The following is a 16,620-nucleotide window of genomic DNA, read 5'->3' as shown; positions in this document are numbered from 1 at the left end:
TAGAGGTGGTGTTTTACGCCTGTAATCCCAGCACTTTGGGAGGTCGAGGCAGGTGGGTCACTTGAGGCCAGGAGTTCGAGACCAGCCTGACCAACATGGTGAAACCCCGTCTCTACTATAAATACAAAAGTTAGTCGGGCATGGTGGCACATGCCTGCAGTCCTAGCTGCTGGGGAGGCTGAGGCCGAATGGCTTGAACCCAGGAGGTGGAGGTTGCAGTGAGCCAAGATCACAGCACTGCACTCCAGCCTGGGCGACAGAAGAAGATTCTGTCTCCAAAACAAAGAAAGAAATCCAAGCGTAGATCCAAACTGAGACACTGGGACTTCCTCCTTATACTAGTCAGGAGCAGGCGATTGACGTAATTCTGTCCTGTGGGGTTCGGCATCATGCACGTTCCCCCTGGGCCGTTCTCTGATGCAGGGCACTTGCTCCACACTCTGGAAACCCAGATTAACCAGTCTGCCCTGTCACATAGTTGAAGGAGTTGCATTTATCTTTCTGGCTCCCAATTCCTTTACAATTACATTTGTTGCAGAACTTCCACAAGGCTAAATAAAATTACATTTGTGACCATCAGAGAACTGAAGGAACTATTAACTGGCTGTCCTGGTTTTGCTGAGATCAGGCTGTTGACAGTTCCTGGTTGGCCCAGACCTACCCATGTCAGTTATCTCCACTAACATTTCCAAGAATCTTTGTAGGACAGTTTCTCCACCTGCAAGGTCTTTCAAGTAGAACTCTTCTTTCCTGTAATGCAATTAGCCCGTTGCCAAAAGGTTTTACTGTCTTAAAGCCGGAACTGTCTTTCTGAGATCTAATTCCAAGGACTTCTCCACAGCTAAGTGAAATGCCTCACACCAGTATTAGATGATTCTTTGGACAGAACAGAGCATTTTCATCTTGTGTTTAAAGCAATTTGTTGGCTTCGGCTCCTCACCACTTTCTATACTAGTCTCCCATTCACGTCCCTAGTAATACCTATGCAAAAAAAAAAAAAAATGAAAAAGCTGATGATGAAACCTACAGGTTTAAGGGCTTAAATCTCATACTTTGTGTTAGGAGTAACAGGAGTGTGCTGAGAGGGCAAGCAATAAAACAAGTCATACCAAAAAGCCACATTGCTCTCTCCTAAGCCCCAACCCCACTCCACTCCTGTGGCCGGTGGTCCAAACAGAAAATAACTGGAGAAGACGAGGAGGTCAAAGGATCAGGGAACTAAGCATTATGTGAATTCACCAGCAAGATGTACAGAACACTTTTGTTTACATTGTTTTTATGGAACTAGCAGAATAAAAATGATCTATTTTAAAAATGAAAAAAAGAAAAAGAAAATAATTTTAAACCCAGAATTTCATATCCAGCCAAACTAAGTTTCATAAGTGAAGGAGAAATAAAATCCTTTACAGATCAGCAAATGCTTAGAGATTTTATCACCACCAGGCCTGCCTTACAAGACACCCTGAAGGAAGCCCTAAACATGGAAAGGAACAACCGGTACCAGCCATTGCAAAAACATGCCAAAATGTAAAGACCATCGAGGCTAGGAAGAAACTGCATCAACTAACGAGCAAAATAACCAGTTAATATCATAATGGCAGGATCAAGTTCACACATAACAATATCAACCTTAAATGTAAATGGACTAAATGCTCCAATTAAAAGACACAGACTGGCAAACTGGATAAAGAGTCAAGACCCATCAGTCTGCTGTATTCAGGAGACCCATCTCACATGCAGAGACATACATAGGCTCAAAATAAAGGGATGGAGGAAGATCTACCAAGCAAATGGAGGACAAAAAAAAGCAGGGGTTGCAATCCTAGTCTCTGATAAAACAGACTTTAAACCATCAAAGATCAAAAGAGACAAAGAAGGCCATTACATAATGGTGAAGGGATCAATTCAACAGGAAGAGCTAACTATCCGAAATATATATGCATCCAATACAGGAGCACCCAGAATCATAAAGCAAGTCCTTAGAGACTTACAAAGAGACTTAGACTCCCATAAAATAATAATGGGAGACTTCAACACTCCACTGTCAACATTAGACAGTTCAACGAGACAGAAAGTTAACAAGGATATCCAGGAATTGAACTCATCTCTGCACCAAGTGGACCTAATAGACATCTATAGAACTCTCCACCCCAAAGCAACAGAATATACATTCTTCTCAGCACCACATCACACTTATTCCAAAATTGACCACATAATTGGAAGTAAAGCACTCCTCAGCAAATGTACAAGAACAGAAATTATAACAAACTGTCTCTCAGACCACAGTGCAATCAAACTAGAACTCAGGACTAAGAAACTCAATCAAAACCGCTCAAATACATGGAAACTGAGCAACCTGCTCCTGAATGACTACTGGGTACATAACTAAATGAAAGCAGAAATAAAGATGTTCTCGGAAACCAATGAGAACAAAGATACAACATACCAGAATCTCTGGGACACATTTAAAGCAGTGTGTAGAGGGAAATTTATAGCACTAAATGCCCACAAGAGAAAGCAGGAAAGATCTAAAATTGACACTCTAACATCACAATTAAAAGAACTGGAGAGGCAAGAGCAAACACATTCAAAAGCTAGCAGAAGGCAAGAAATAACTAAGATCAGAGCAGAACTGAAGGAGATAGAGACACAAAAAACCCTCCAAAAAATCAATGAACCCAGGAGTTGGTTTTTTGAAAAGATTAACAAAATTGACAGACCGCTAGCAAGACTAATAAAGAAGAAAAGAGAGAAGAATCAAACAGACGCAATAAAAAATGATAAAGGGGGTGTCACCACGGACCCCACAGAAATACCAACTACCATCAGAGAATACTATAAACACCTCTATGCAAATAAACTAGAAAATCTAGAAGAAATGGATAATTTCCTGGACACTTAAACTCTTCCAAGACTAAACCAGGGAGAAGCTGAATCCCTGAATAGACCAATAGCAGGCTCTGAAATTGAGGCAATAATTCATAGCCTACCCACCAAAAAAGTCCAGGACCAGATGGATTCACAGCTGAATTCTACCAGAGGTACAAGGAGGAGCTGGTACCATTCCTTCTGAAACTATTCCAATCAATAGAAAAAGAGGGAATCCTCCCTAACTTATTCTATGTGGCCAACATCATCCTGACACCAAATCCTGGCAGAGACACAACAAAAAGACAATTTTAGACCAATATCCCTGATGAACATCGATGCAAAAATACTCAATAAAATACTGGCAAATCGGATTCAGCAGCACATCAAAAAACTTATCCACCATGATCAAGTGGGCTTCATCCCTGGGATGCAAGGCTGGTTCAACACTCGCAAATCAATAAACGTAATCCAGCATATAAACAGAACCAAAGACAAGAACCACATGATTATCTCAATAGATGCAGAAAAGGCTTTTGACAAAATTCAACAGCCCTTCATCCTAAAAACGCTCAGTAAATTCGGTATTCATGGAACATACCTCAAAATAATAAGAGCTATTTATGACAAACCCACAGCAAATATCATACGGAATGGGCAAAAACTGGAAAAATTCCCTTCGAAAACTGGCACAAGACAGGGATGCCCTCTCTCACCACTCCTATTCAACATAGTGTTGGAAGTTCTGGCTAGGGCAATCAGGCAAGAGAAAGAAATCAAGGGTATCCAGTTAGGAAAAGAAGAAGTCAAATTGTCCCTGTTTGCAGATGATATGATTGTATATTTAGAAAACCCCATCGTCTCAGCCCAAAATCTCCTTAAGCTGATAAGCAACTTCAGCAAAGTCTCAGGATACAAAATCAATGTGCAAAAATCACAAGCATTCTTATACACCAGTAACAGACAAACAGAGAGCCAAATCATGAATGAACTTCCATTCACAATTGCTTCAAAGAGAATAAAATACATAGGAATCCAACTTTCAAGGGATGTAAAGGACCTCTTCAAGGAGAACTACAAACCACTGCTCAGTGAAATCAAAGAGGACACAAACAAATGGAAGAACATACCATGCTCATGGATAGGAAGAATCAATATCGTGAAAATGGCCATACTGCCCAAGGTTATTTATAGATTCAACGCCATCCCCATCAAGCTACCAATGAGTTTCTTCACAGAACTGGAAAAAACTGCTTTAAAATTCATATGGAACCAAAAAAGAGCCCGCACTGCCAAGACAATCCTAAGTCAAAAGGACAAAGCTGGAGGCGTCATGCTACCTGACTTCAAACTATACTACAAGGCTACAGTAACCAAAACAGCATGGTACTGGTACCAAAAGAGAGCTATACACCAATGGAACAGAACAGAGTCCTCAGAAATAATACCCCACATCTACAGCCATCTGATCTTTGACAAACCTGAGCTGAGAGAAACAGGAAATGGGGAAAAGATTCCCTATTTAATAAATGGTGCTGGGAAAATTGGCTAGCCATAAGTAGAAAGCTGAAACTGGATCCTTTCCTTACTCCTTATACGAAGATTAATTCAAGATGGATTAGAGACTTAAATGTTAGACCTAATACCATAAAAACCCTAGAAGAAAACCTAGGTAATACCATTCAGGACATAGGCATGGGCAAGGACTTCATGTCTAAAACACCAAAAGCAACGGCAGCAGAAGCAAAAATTGACAAATGGGATCTAATTAAACCAAAGAGCTTCTGCACAGGAAAAGAAACTACCATCAGAGTGAACAGGCAACCTACAGAATGGGAGAAAATTTTTGCAATCTACTCATCTGACAAACGGCTAATATCCAGAATCTACAAAGAACTCAAACAAATTTACAAGAAAAAAACAAACAACCCCATCGAAAAAGTGGGCAAAGGATATGAACAGACATTTCTCAAAGGAAGACATTCATACAGCCAACAGACACATGAAAAAATGCTCATCATCACTGGCCATCAGAGAAACGCAAATCAAAACCAGAATGAGATACCATCTCACACCAGTTAGAATGGCAATCATTAAAAAGTCAGGAAACAACAGGTGCTGGAGAGGCTGTGGAGAAATAGGAACACTTTTACACTGTTGGTGGGATTGTAAACTAGTTCAACCATTATGGAAAACAGTATGGCGATTCCTCAAGGATCTAGAACTAGATGCACCATATGACCCAGCCATCCCACTACTGGGTATATACCCAAAGGATTATAAATCATGCTGCTATAAAGACACATGCACACACATGTTTATTGCGGCACTATTCACAATAGCAAAGACTTGGAATCAACCCAAATGTCCATCTGTGACAGATTGGATTAAGAAAGTGTGGCACATATACACCAGGGAATATTATGCAGCCATAAAAAAGGATGAGTTTGCGTCCTTCGTAGGGACATAGATGCAGCTGGAAACCATCATTCTTCGCAATCTATCACAAGAAGAGAAAACCAAACACCACATGTTCTCACTCATAGGTGGGAACTGAACAATGAGATCACTTGGACTCGGGAAGGGGAACATCACACACCGGGGCCTATCATGGGGAGGAGGGAGGGGGATGGGATTGCATTGGGAGTTATACATGATATAAATGATGAATTGATGGGTTCTGACGAGTTGATGAGTGCAGCACACCAACATGGCACAAGTATACATATGTAACAAACCTGCACGTTATGCACATGTTCCCTAGAACTTAAAGTATAATTTAAAAAAATAAATAAATATATAAATAAAAAATAAAAAATAAAAAAAAGAAAGTGCTGTAACTCTGTGAGATGCCATCACTCATCACAAAGCAGGTTCTCAGAATGCTTCTTTGTAGTTTTTACCTGAGAATATTTCCTTTGTCACCATAGCCTTCAAAGCGATACAAAGTATCCCTTCTCATATTCCACAAAAATATTGCTAGCCACCGACTGTATGAAAGACTGATATAACTCTGTCAGAGGAATTCACACATCACATAGCAGTTTCTCAGAAAGCTTCTTTCTGTTTTTTATCTGAGGATATTTCCTTTGTCACCATAGTCTTCAATGTGATCAAAAATATCCCTTCACAGATTCCACCAAAAAGTGGCAGCAAACGGCTTCATGAAAGAGTAGTGTACCTCTGTGAGATGAATTCACACATCACAAAGCAGTTTCTCAGAAAGCTTCTTTTTTGTTTTTATCTTAGAATATTTCAGGCCTCAGTGTGCTCACATATATCTCATTGCAGATTCTGCAAAAACAGTGTTAGCAAACTTCTCAATGAAAGCAGTGTTATAACTCTGTGAGATATATTCAAACTCCACAAAGCAGTTTCTGAGAAGACTTCTCTCCAGTTTTTATCTGAGATATTTTATTTTTCACCATGGGATTCAATGCTCTTCAAGATACCACTTCTGTGATTCCATAAAAACAGTGATACCAAACTCTTACATGAAAGAGTGTTGTTAATATGCGAGATGAATTTACACATTACAGGGCAGTTTCTCAGAAAGTTTCTTTCTGGTTTATATCTGAGTATATTCCCTTTGTTACCATAGACTTCAAAGCGATCAAAAATATCCCTTCTCAGATTCCACAAAAACAGTGCTAGCCAACGGCTACATGAAAGAGTGGTGTAATTCTGTGAGATGAATTCAAAAATCACAAAGCTATTCTCAGAAAGCTTCTTTCTGGTTTTTATCTGAGGATGTTTCCTTTGTCAGTATTGGCTTCGAAGCAATCCAAAATATCCTTCTCAGATTCCACAAAAACAGTGCTAGCAAATGGCTACATGAAAGAGTTTTGTAACACTGTGAGATGAATTCACACATTAGAAAGCAGTTTCTCAGACAGCTTCTTTCTGGATTTTATGTGGGGATACTTTCTTTGTCACCATAGTCTTCAAAGCAATCAAAAATATCCCTTCTCAGAATCCACAAAACCAGTGTTAGCAAATGGCTCCATGAAAGAGTAGTGTAACTCTGAGACATGAATTCACATGTCACAAAGCAGTTTCTCAGAAAGCTTTTTTTCTGATTTTTATCTGAGGTTATTTCCTTTGTCACCATAGGCTTCAATGCACTCCCAAATATTCTATTACATATTCCACGAAAAGAGTGTAATCAAGCTGCTCAATGAATGGAATGGTGTAGTTGTGTGAGATAAATTCACACATCTCAAAGCAGTTTCTCAGAAAGCTTCTTTTTGGTTTTTCTATGAGAATATTTCATTTTTCACTGTAGGCCTCAAAGCACTCCCAAATATCCCTTTGCAGATTCCACGAAACCAGTGTTAGAAAACTCCACCATGAGAAATAGGAACACTTTTACACTGTTGGTGGGATTGTAAACTAGTTCAATCATTATGGAAAACAGTATGGCAATTCCTCAAGGATCTAGAACTAGATGTACCATATGACCCAGCCATCCCACTACTGGGTATATACCCAAAGGATTATAAATTATTCTACTACAAAGACACATGCACACGTATGTTTTTGCGGCACTATTCACAGTAGCAAAGACTTGGAATCAACCCAAATGTCCATCTGTGACAGACTGGATTAAGAAAATGTGGCACATATACACCATGGAATACTATGCAGCCATAAAAAAGGATGAGTTTGCGTCCTTTGTAGGGACATGGATGCAGCTGGAAACCATCATTCTTAGCAAACTATCACAAGAACAGAAAACCAAACACCGCATGTTCTCACTCATAGGTGGGAACTGAACAATGAGATCACTTGGACTCGGGAAGGGGATCATCACGCACTGGGGCCTATCATGGGGAGGGGGGAGGGGGGAGGAGGTAGGGCTTGCATTGGGGAGTTATACAAGATATAAATGATGAATTGATGGGTGCTGACGAGTTCATGGGTGCAGCACACCAACATGGCATAAGTATACATATGTAACAAACCTGCACGTTATGCACATGTACCCTAGAACTTAAAGTATAATAAAAAAAAAAAAAAAAAAAAAAAAAAAAAGAAACTCAATCAAAACCGCTCAACTACATGGAAACTGAACAACCTGCTCCTGAATGACTACTGGGTACATAACGAAATGAAAGCGGAAATAAAGATGTTCTTTGAAACCAATGAGAACAAAGATACAACATACCAGAATCTCTGGGACACATTTAAAGCAGTATGTAGAGGGAAATTTATAGCACTAAATGCCCACAAGAGAAAGCAGGAAAGATCTAAAATTGACACTCTAACATCACAATTAAAAGAACTAGAGAGGCAAGAGCAAACACATTCAAAAGCTAGCAGAAGGCAAGAAATAACTAAGATCAGAGCAGAACTGAAGGAGATAGAGACACAAAAAACCCTCCAAAGAATCAATGAATCCGGGAGTTGGTTTTTTGAAAAGATCAACAAAATTGACAGACCGCTAGCAAGGCTAATAAAGAAGAAAAGAGAGAGGAATCAAATAGATGCAATAAAAAATGATAAAGGGGATATCACCACTGACCCCACAGAAATACAAACTACCATCAGAGAATACTATAAACGCCTCTATGCAAATCAACTAGAAAATCTAGAAGAAATGGATAAATTCCTGGACACTTACACTCTCCCAAGGCTAAACCAGGAAGAAGTTGAATCCCTGAATAGACCAATAGCAGGCTCTGAAATTGAGGCAACAATTAATAGCCTACCCACCAAAAAAAGTCCAGGACCAGATGGATTCACAGCTGAATTCTACCAGAGGTACAAGGAGGAGCTGGTACCATTCCTTCTGAAACTATTCCAATCAATAGAAAAAGAGGGAATCCTCCCTAACTCATTTTATGAGGCCAACATCATCCTGATACCAAAGCCTGGCAGAGACACATCAAAAAAAGAGAATTTTAGACCAATATCCCTGATGAACATTGATGCAAAAATTCTCAATAAAATACTGGCAAACCGGATTCAGCAGCACATCAAAAAGCTTATCCACCATGATCAAGTGGGCTTCATCCCTGGGATGCAAGGCTGGTTCAACATTCGCAAATCAATAAACGTAATCCAGCATATAAACAGAACCAAAGACAAGAACCACATGATTGTCTCAATAGATGCAGAAAAGGCTTTTGACAAAATTCAACAGCCCTTCATGCTAAAAACGCTCAATAAATTCGGTATTGATGGAACGTACCTCAAAATAATAAGAGCTATTTATGACAAACCCACAGCTAATATCATACTGAATGGGCAAAAACTGGAAAAATTCCCTTTGAAAACTGGCACAAGACAGGGATGCCCTCTCTCACCACTCCTATTCAACATAGTGTTGGAAGTTCTGGCTAGGGCAATCAGGCAAGAGAAAGAAATCAAGGGTATCCAGTTAGGAAAAGAAGAAGTCAAATTGTCCCTGTTTGCAGATGGCATTTTCATTATTCATAATAGCAAAGACATGGAATCAACTTAGGTGTGTATCAATGGTGGACGAGATCAAGAAAATGTAGTACACCATGGAATACTATGAAGCCATCAAAAAGGATGAAATCATGTCCTTTGCAGCAGCATGGAAGCAACTAGAGGCCATTATCCTAAGCAAATTAACACAGAAACAGAAAACAAATACTGCATGTTCTCACTTATAAGTTGCAGCTAAACATTAGGTACACGTGGACAGGATGGAAGCAATAGACACTGGGGACTACTAGAGAAAGATTGAAAAACCAACTATTGGGTACTACGCTCACTATCTGGATGATGATATCATTTTTAGCTCAAACCTCAGCATCACACAATATACCCATGCAATATACCCGGACATGCACCCCACGAATGTCAAACAAAAGTTGAAATTTAAAAAAATAAAATGACTTTTATTCATAAACATGTCTGTTTATGTAATGAATTTATTTTATAGTACTTTATAGCTTTCATTTTCTGTGATAATTTGTCACCATCTTTTCACTTCTATTTCTATGCATATCAATACATACATATCTACTCAAGATTTTTTATTTCATTCACTGTTAAATTTTATTAAAGACTATGAAATGCCTTGAAACAATCTCTTCTGTGAGTTGTCTGATTAAGGCTACGTTAATATCTTCAAAAGCATCAGTTTTAATGTGCTGCACTCTTAATTCCTCAGTGTCTGCGGCTTGCCCTTTTGAAAAGAGGAGAAACAATTGTGAAAATGCTTGTGAATCATAAGTGGGAGTTGAATGATGAGAATCATGGACCCAGAGAGGGAACATCACACACCGGGGCCTGTCGGGCGGTGGGGGGCAAGGGGAGGGAGAGCATTAGGACACATACCTAATACATGCGGGGCTTAAAACCAAATGACAGGTTGATACATGCAGCAAACCACCATGGTACACGTATACCGATGTAACAAACCTGCACGTTCAGCACATGTATCCCAGAACTTAAAGTAAAATTTTTTTAAAAATGCTTGTGAAAATACATGAACAATGGAAGTTCAGGGTGAACTCTGTGGAAAGACAGGCAACAATGCCAGATTGTTTTCTCCCACCCAAGCCTAGGTGAAAGATTATGGAATGAAATTAGCTGAATAACAGGGAAGTTGCTACTACAATATTCCACACATAGATCAAATATCAAACTCCTCCAAAAAGGACAAGAATTTCTATCTTCGCATCTCAGACTCCTGTTTAAGCCATCACCAATGCCATCCCAGTTACTGCTTACATAGTAATTAGCGTTATCTTTATGTATAAAATTGAGTAAACATATTGCATTTTGCATAGAGCCAATGTGAGAAAAAGAGGGGATATAAAGACTGGGGTAAAAATGACAATAATGTGGATTGGATTCACAACAAATGCTATTTTATGGGATATGTCAAAAAGCCTGGCAAACTAAGTGAGCATTTATAAATGAATGACATCATTTAACATAAAACTGTTCAATATTCTGCCAAGAACTCGTGTCCCTTTGTGGGGTTATAGTTTTTCTGAAATCATCTAGTGCTTTCTAACCAATGTACAATTTAATGTGCATCATGTGTGAAATCTGAGTGACATTAGAAAAGTTACATGGCACACTGAAATTCCACCAGGCTTACTGGAAACAAGACACAGATGGACATGGGATGTAATTTTTTTCCAAACTTTGGCTTCATTTTCATTACATATATAGGTTGGCATGATGATACAAACCATGATATGGAGTAGCTGGGTATTTCTATGTTAGATATAAAAGAGATAAGAAAAGCTGATAGCTGATACAGGAGACATCCTCCTATATTAGAGATTGGGGAGAGGAATCTACCACAGTCAGAGTTAATACAAAAATATCAACATGAATCACTGATTTCTCTATTACTGAAATAAGCTGTCTCTTGTTTTACTCCATCTACTACCAGAATTCAGGTGAGGTGTTATAAATGTGCATCCCTCAACTTCCAAGATTTAGTGAACATTCTACAGCATTGTTTCACATGCCAGCTTGTTAGGAACGCAAATTTTTAGACCTCACCCAAAATTCTACTAAATCATAATTTGTAGTGGTAGATCCAAGGAATTTGAGTTTTGACAATCTTTCCAGGAATTCTCATGTACCCTAACATTTGGGAAGCGTTGCTTTTCATTCTTCATTTGGAAGACAGGGCTATCCTTCATGAAAGACAGTCAGTGCTGAATCTGGAGTGGCATTTTTAGGAAAATGATGCTTTCCAAGAATTAGCACTCAAATTCGGTTATATTTCCAAGGAGACTGGTATGAAGCACTACTTCACGAATGATCCCACTCAGTCTACATTATAGAGAATAGTAAAATAATACAGCTAATTCTTTCAATTCTATGTTGTGTTAAAGCCTAGGGTTATGGGCCAAAAATATATATGTCTCCAAACATCTTCTCAAATAAGGGATAAGAAAACTGTATGTCATTGCATTATGTCCCTTCTTCAAGTTGCAGAAATAAATAATAAAATTAATCTGTCATTCACTGCTCAAAAACTATTTATGAAGAATAACATTGTTAATGAGAGAATGGAATTCTGGTCAACAAATATTTACCAATTACATTCAACATGTTAACATTTGTCTTAGGGCTTCAGGACATAAAAGGTTTTGAGACATATTCAAATGAAAAATCAAATACATGAGATAAACCAAAATGAGATTCTAATTTTTAAAAAAGTCAGATGTCACCAAGAGAAAAATGTTGCTCTATTGAAGAGCTTCCCAAGGGCTTCTTTCACGTCCCTGTTCCTAAGGCTGTAGATAAAGGAGTTCAACATGGGTGTGACCACCGTGTACATGAGAGCCACAGTAACATCCTTGTCAATAGAACTGCTTACAGTCAGGAAAAGTTACTGGCCAAATATTGACCCATAATAGAGAGACACCACAGAGAGATGGGAGGCACATGTGGACAATGCTTTCTGGATCTCTTTGGTTGAAGGGACCCTCAGGATGGTGGCCCCAATGTAGCCATATGATACCAGGATAAACATGAATGGCAGGGTAATGACCACCACCCCTACTGTGAACATGACCAGCTCATTGAGGAAGCTGAGCAGGACAGCTTGAGCAGCACAGCAAGATCACAGAAGATGTAGGGGATGGTGTTCGCAGCACAGAAAGACAGATGGGTCAGGAGAAGGGTGTGAGAGAGGGAGCTGGCACAAGACAGAATCCAAGATACAGCCACTAAGAAGACACAGAGCTCTTCCCTCATGATGGCAGTGTAATGGAGAGGACAACATATTGGTCATATGCCATTGATGTAATAAGGAAGCTGTCCAGGTCAGTAAAAAATATTTAAAAAATACATCTGAGAAATGCATTCCTCATAAAGGATCAATTTGTACTTAGTCCACATGTCCATCAGCATCTTAGGGACAGTGACAGATGAAAAGGAGATGTCAGTGAGGGCCAAGTGGCTGAGGAAGAAATACATGAGGGTGTGAAGGTTAGAGTCCAGCCAGATGAGCATGATGATAAGCAGGTTCCCCAGCACCTTGGTCAGGTACAGCACCGTGGTCAGGAACACAGCGAAGAACATGGCCTGCTCTGGCCGGATGGGGAGGCCCAGGAGGAGGAACTCAGATACACTGCTCTGGTTCTCAGGGCTCATACTCCTTCGCCCTCTGATGGAGATGAAGGATGCTTGAGAATATTAGAGACTTTGAAATTATCATTTTTAGCAGCCATATTAAAAGAGGTACATTTTAACATAGACACAGGGAGAGGAACAACACACACTGGGGCCTATTGGGGGTCTTGGGGGAGGAAGAGCATCAGAAAAAATGTATAATGCATTCTGGGCTTAATGCCTAGGTGATGGGATGATAGGTGCAGCAAACCACTATGGCACAGGTTTACCTATGTAAGAAATCTGCACATCCTGCACATGTACCCCAGAACTTAAAGAATACATATATAATATACAAACACATATATATATTTTTTATTTCAGAAAGTGCAAAATTTAACCTGCTTCTCATATTTTTCCTTATATGTTATGTAAGAAAACTAGAAAAAGTATTGAAGCAAATGTTACTGAGAGTCAGCATTTCTCGGTTCAATAACAAAACAGAAATCTTGCCCCTGTGGGACTGAGGAATGGGCTGTGGAGAAAGGTGTTTCAGTCAAGTTACTACCCCCAAAAGTTAACATGGCAAGTATTCTAAGCCATCAATCATGGCACAGCAACCATTAGAAGACTTGACTTCACCAGCCATTGTTAAATTTCAGATGAGAGGTGGCGTTTTCAAACAAAAGGATGTAAAGAATAGTATTCCTCAAATGACTGTTCTTCAAAGAACAGTTGTTATTTTTTTAAATTTAAGTTCTGGGGCACATGTGCAGGATGTGCAGGTTTGTTACATAGGTAAATGTGTGTCATGGTGGTTTGCTGCACCTATCAACCTATCACCTAGGTATTAAGCCCCACATGCATTAGCTATTTATCCTGATGCTCTCCCTCCTGCACCCCTCGACAGGCCCCAGTGTGTGTTGTTCCCCTCCCTGTGTCCATGTGTTCTCATTAGAACAGTTATCATTATGCATACATTTTTATTTGTTTCAATTATGTGGAGGGGTTCTAAGAAATTCTGGATTGTATCAATTCATTTTCCCTACTGCAGTCTTGGAGATCTTTTTTAAAACTATCTTTCAACATGACTTCCAGGTCTAAAAATTCTCAAAGAATTCCCATTGACCTTTAAGATTAGAGTGTAGGGGGGCGGAGCAAGATGGCCGAATAGGAACAACTCCAGTCTCCAACTCCCAGCGCGAGCGACACAGAAGACCGGTGATTTCTGCATTTTCAACTGAGGTACTGGGGTCATCTCACTAGGGAGTGCCGGACAATCGGTGCTGGTCAGCTGCTGCAGCCTGACCAGCGAGAGCTGAAGCAGGACGAGGCATCGCCTCACCTGGAAGCGCAAGGGGGAAGGGGATCCGTTTTCCTAGCCAGGGGAACTGAGACACACAACACCTGGAAAATCGGGTAACTCCCACCCCAATACTGCGCTGTAAGCATACAGGCATTCCAGGAGAATATATCCCACACCTGGCCGGGAGGGTCCCACGCCCACGAAGCCTCCCTCACTGCTAACACAGCAGTCTGCCGCGATCTATCGGCAAGGCAGCAGCGAGGCTGGGGGAGGGGCGCCCGCCATTGCTGAGGCTTAAGTAGGTAAACAAAGCCGCTGGGAAGCTCGAACTGGGTGGAGCTCACAGCAGCTCAAGGAAGCCTGCCTGTCTCTGTAGTCTCCACCTCTGGGGACAGCGCACAGCTGAAGACCAACAGGGGAAGTAGCGGGAGCCGGTGCAGACGCGAACGACTCTGTCTGACAGCTTTGGGGAGAGCCGCGGATCTCCCAACGCGGAGGTTGAGATCTGAGAACGGACAGACTGCCTGCTCAGGTGTGTCCCTGACCCCTGAGTAGCCTAGCTGGGAGAAATCCCCCACTAGGGGCAGTCTGACACCCCACACCTCCCAGGGTGGAGTACACCCCTGAGAGGAAACTTCCAAAGGAAGAATCAGACAGGTACACTCGCTGTTCAGCAATATTCTATCTTCGGCAACCTCTGCTGCTGATACCCAGGCAAACAGGGTCTGGAGTGGACCTCAAGCAATCTCCAACAGACCAACAGAGAGTCCTTCTGACTGTCAGAAGGAAAACTATCAAACAGGAAGGACACCTATACCAAAACCCCATCAGTTCGTCACCCCCATCAAAGACCAGAGACAGATAAAACCACAAAGATGGGGAAGAAGCAGGGCAGAAAAGCTGGAAATTCAAAAAATAAGAGCGCATCTCCCCCTGCAAAGGAGCGCAGCCCATCACCAGCAACGGATCAAAGCTGGTCAGAGAATGACTTGGACGAGAGGAGAGAAGAAGGCTTCAGTCCATCAAACTTATCAGAGCTAAAGGAGGAATTACGTACCCAGCGCAAAGAAACTAAAAATCTTGAAAAAAGAGTGGAAGAATTGACAGCTAGACTCATTAATGCAGAGAAGATCATAAACGAAATGACAGAGATGAAAACCATGACACGAGAAATACGTGACAAATGCACAAGCTTCAGTAACCGACTCGATCAACTGGAAGAAAGAGTATCAGCGATTGAAGATCAAATGAATGAAATGAAGCGAGAAGAGAAACCAAAAGAAAAAAGAAGAAAAAGAAATGAGCAAAGCCTGCAAGAAGTATGGGATTACGTAAAAAGACCAAATCTACGTCTGATTGGGGTGCCTGAAAGTGAGGGGGAAAATGGAACCAAGTTGGAAAACACTCTTCAGGATATCATCCAGGAGAACTTCCCCAACCTAGTAGGGCAGGCCAACATTCAAATTCAGGAAATACAGAGAACGCCACAAAGATACTCCTCCAGAAGAGCAACTCCAAGACACATAATTGCCAGATTCACCAAAGTTGAAATGAAGGAAAAAATCTTAAGGGCAGCCAGAGAGAAAGGTCGGGTCACCCACAAAGGGAAGCCCATCAGACTAACAGCAGATCTCTCGGCAGAAACTCTACAAGCCAGAAGAGAGTGGGGGCCAATATTCAACGTTCTTCAAGAAAAGAATTTTAAACTCAGAATTTCATATCCAGCCAAACTAAGTTTCATCAGTGAAGGAGAAATAAAATCCTTTACAGATAAGCAAATGCTTAGAGATTTTGTCACCACCAGGCCTGCCTTACAAGAGACCCTGAAGGAAGCCCTAAACATGGAAAGGAACAACCGGTACCAGCCATCGCAAAAACATGCCAAAATGTAAAGACCATCGAGGCTAGGAAGAAACTGCATCAACTAACGAGCAAAATAACCAGTTAATATCATAATGGCAGGATCAAGTTCACACATAACAATATTAACCTTAAATGTTAATGGACTAAATGCTCCAATTAAAAGACACAGACTGGCAAACTGGATAAAGAGTCAAGACCCATCAGTCTGCTGTATTCAGGAGACCCATCTCACATGCAGAGACATACATAGGCTCAAAATAAAGGGATGGAGGAAGATCTACCAAGCAAATGGAGAACAAAAAAAAGCAGGGGTTGCAATCCTAGTCTCTGATAAAACAGACTTTAAACCATCAAAGATCAAAAGAGACAAAGAAGGCCATTACATAATGGTAAAGGGATCAATTCAACAGGAAGAGCTAACTCTCCTAAATATATATGCACCCAATAAAGGAGCACCCAGATTCATAAAGCAAGTCCTTAGAGACTTACAAAGAGACTTAGACTCCCATACAATAATAATGGGA

The 16,620-nt window shown here is 40.6% G+C and overlaps 1 pseudogene; it reads right to left on the bottom strand.

Moving 5' to 3' along the window:
* Positions 1-12,037: 12,037 nt before the first annotated feature.
* LOC104667621 lies at positions 12,038-12,969 on the bottom strand (annotated as a pseudogene).
* Between the last annotated feature and the right edge of the window lie 3,651 nt (positions 12,970-16,620).

The sequence above is a fragment of the Rhinopithecus roxellana genome, chromosome 16 (genome assembly GCF_007565055.1).
Source record: "Rhinopithecus roxellana isolate Shanxi Qingling chromosome 16, ASM756505v1, whole genome shotgun sequence".
NCBI lineage: Eukaryota > Metazoa > Chordata > Mammalia > Primates > Cercopithecidae > Rhinopithecus > Rhinopithecus roxellana.
The sequence above is the reverse complement of the archived record's forward strand: the minus strand, read 5'-3'. Positions and strand labels throughout refer to the sequence as shown.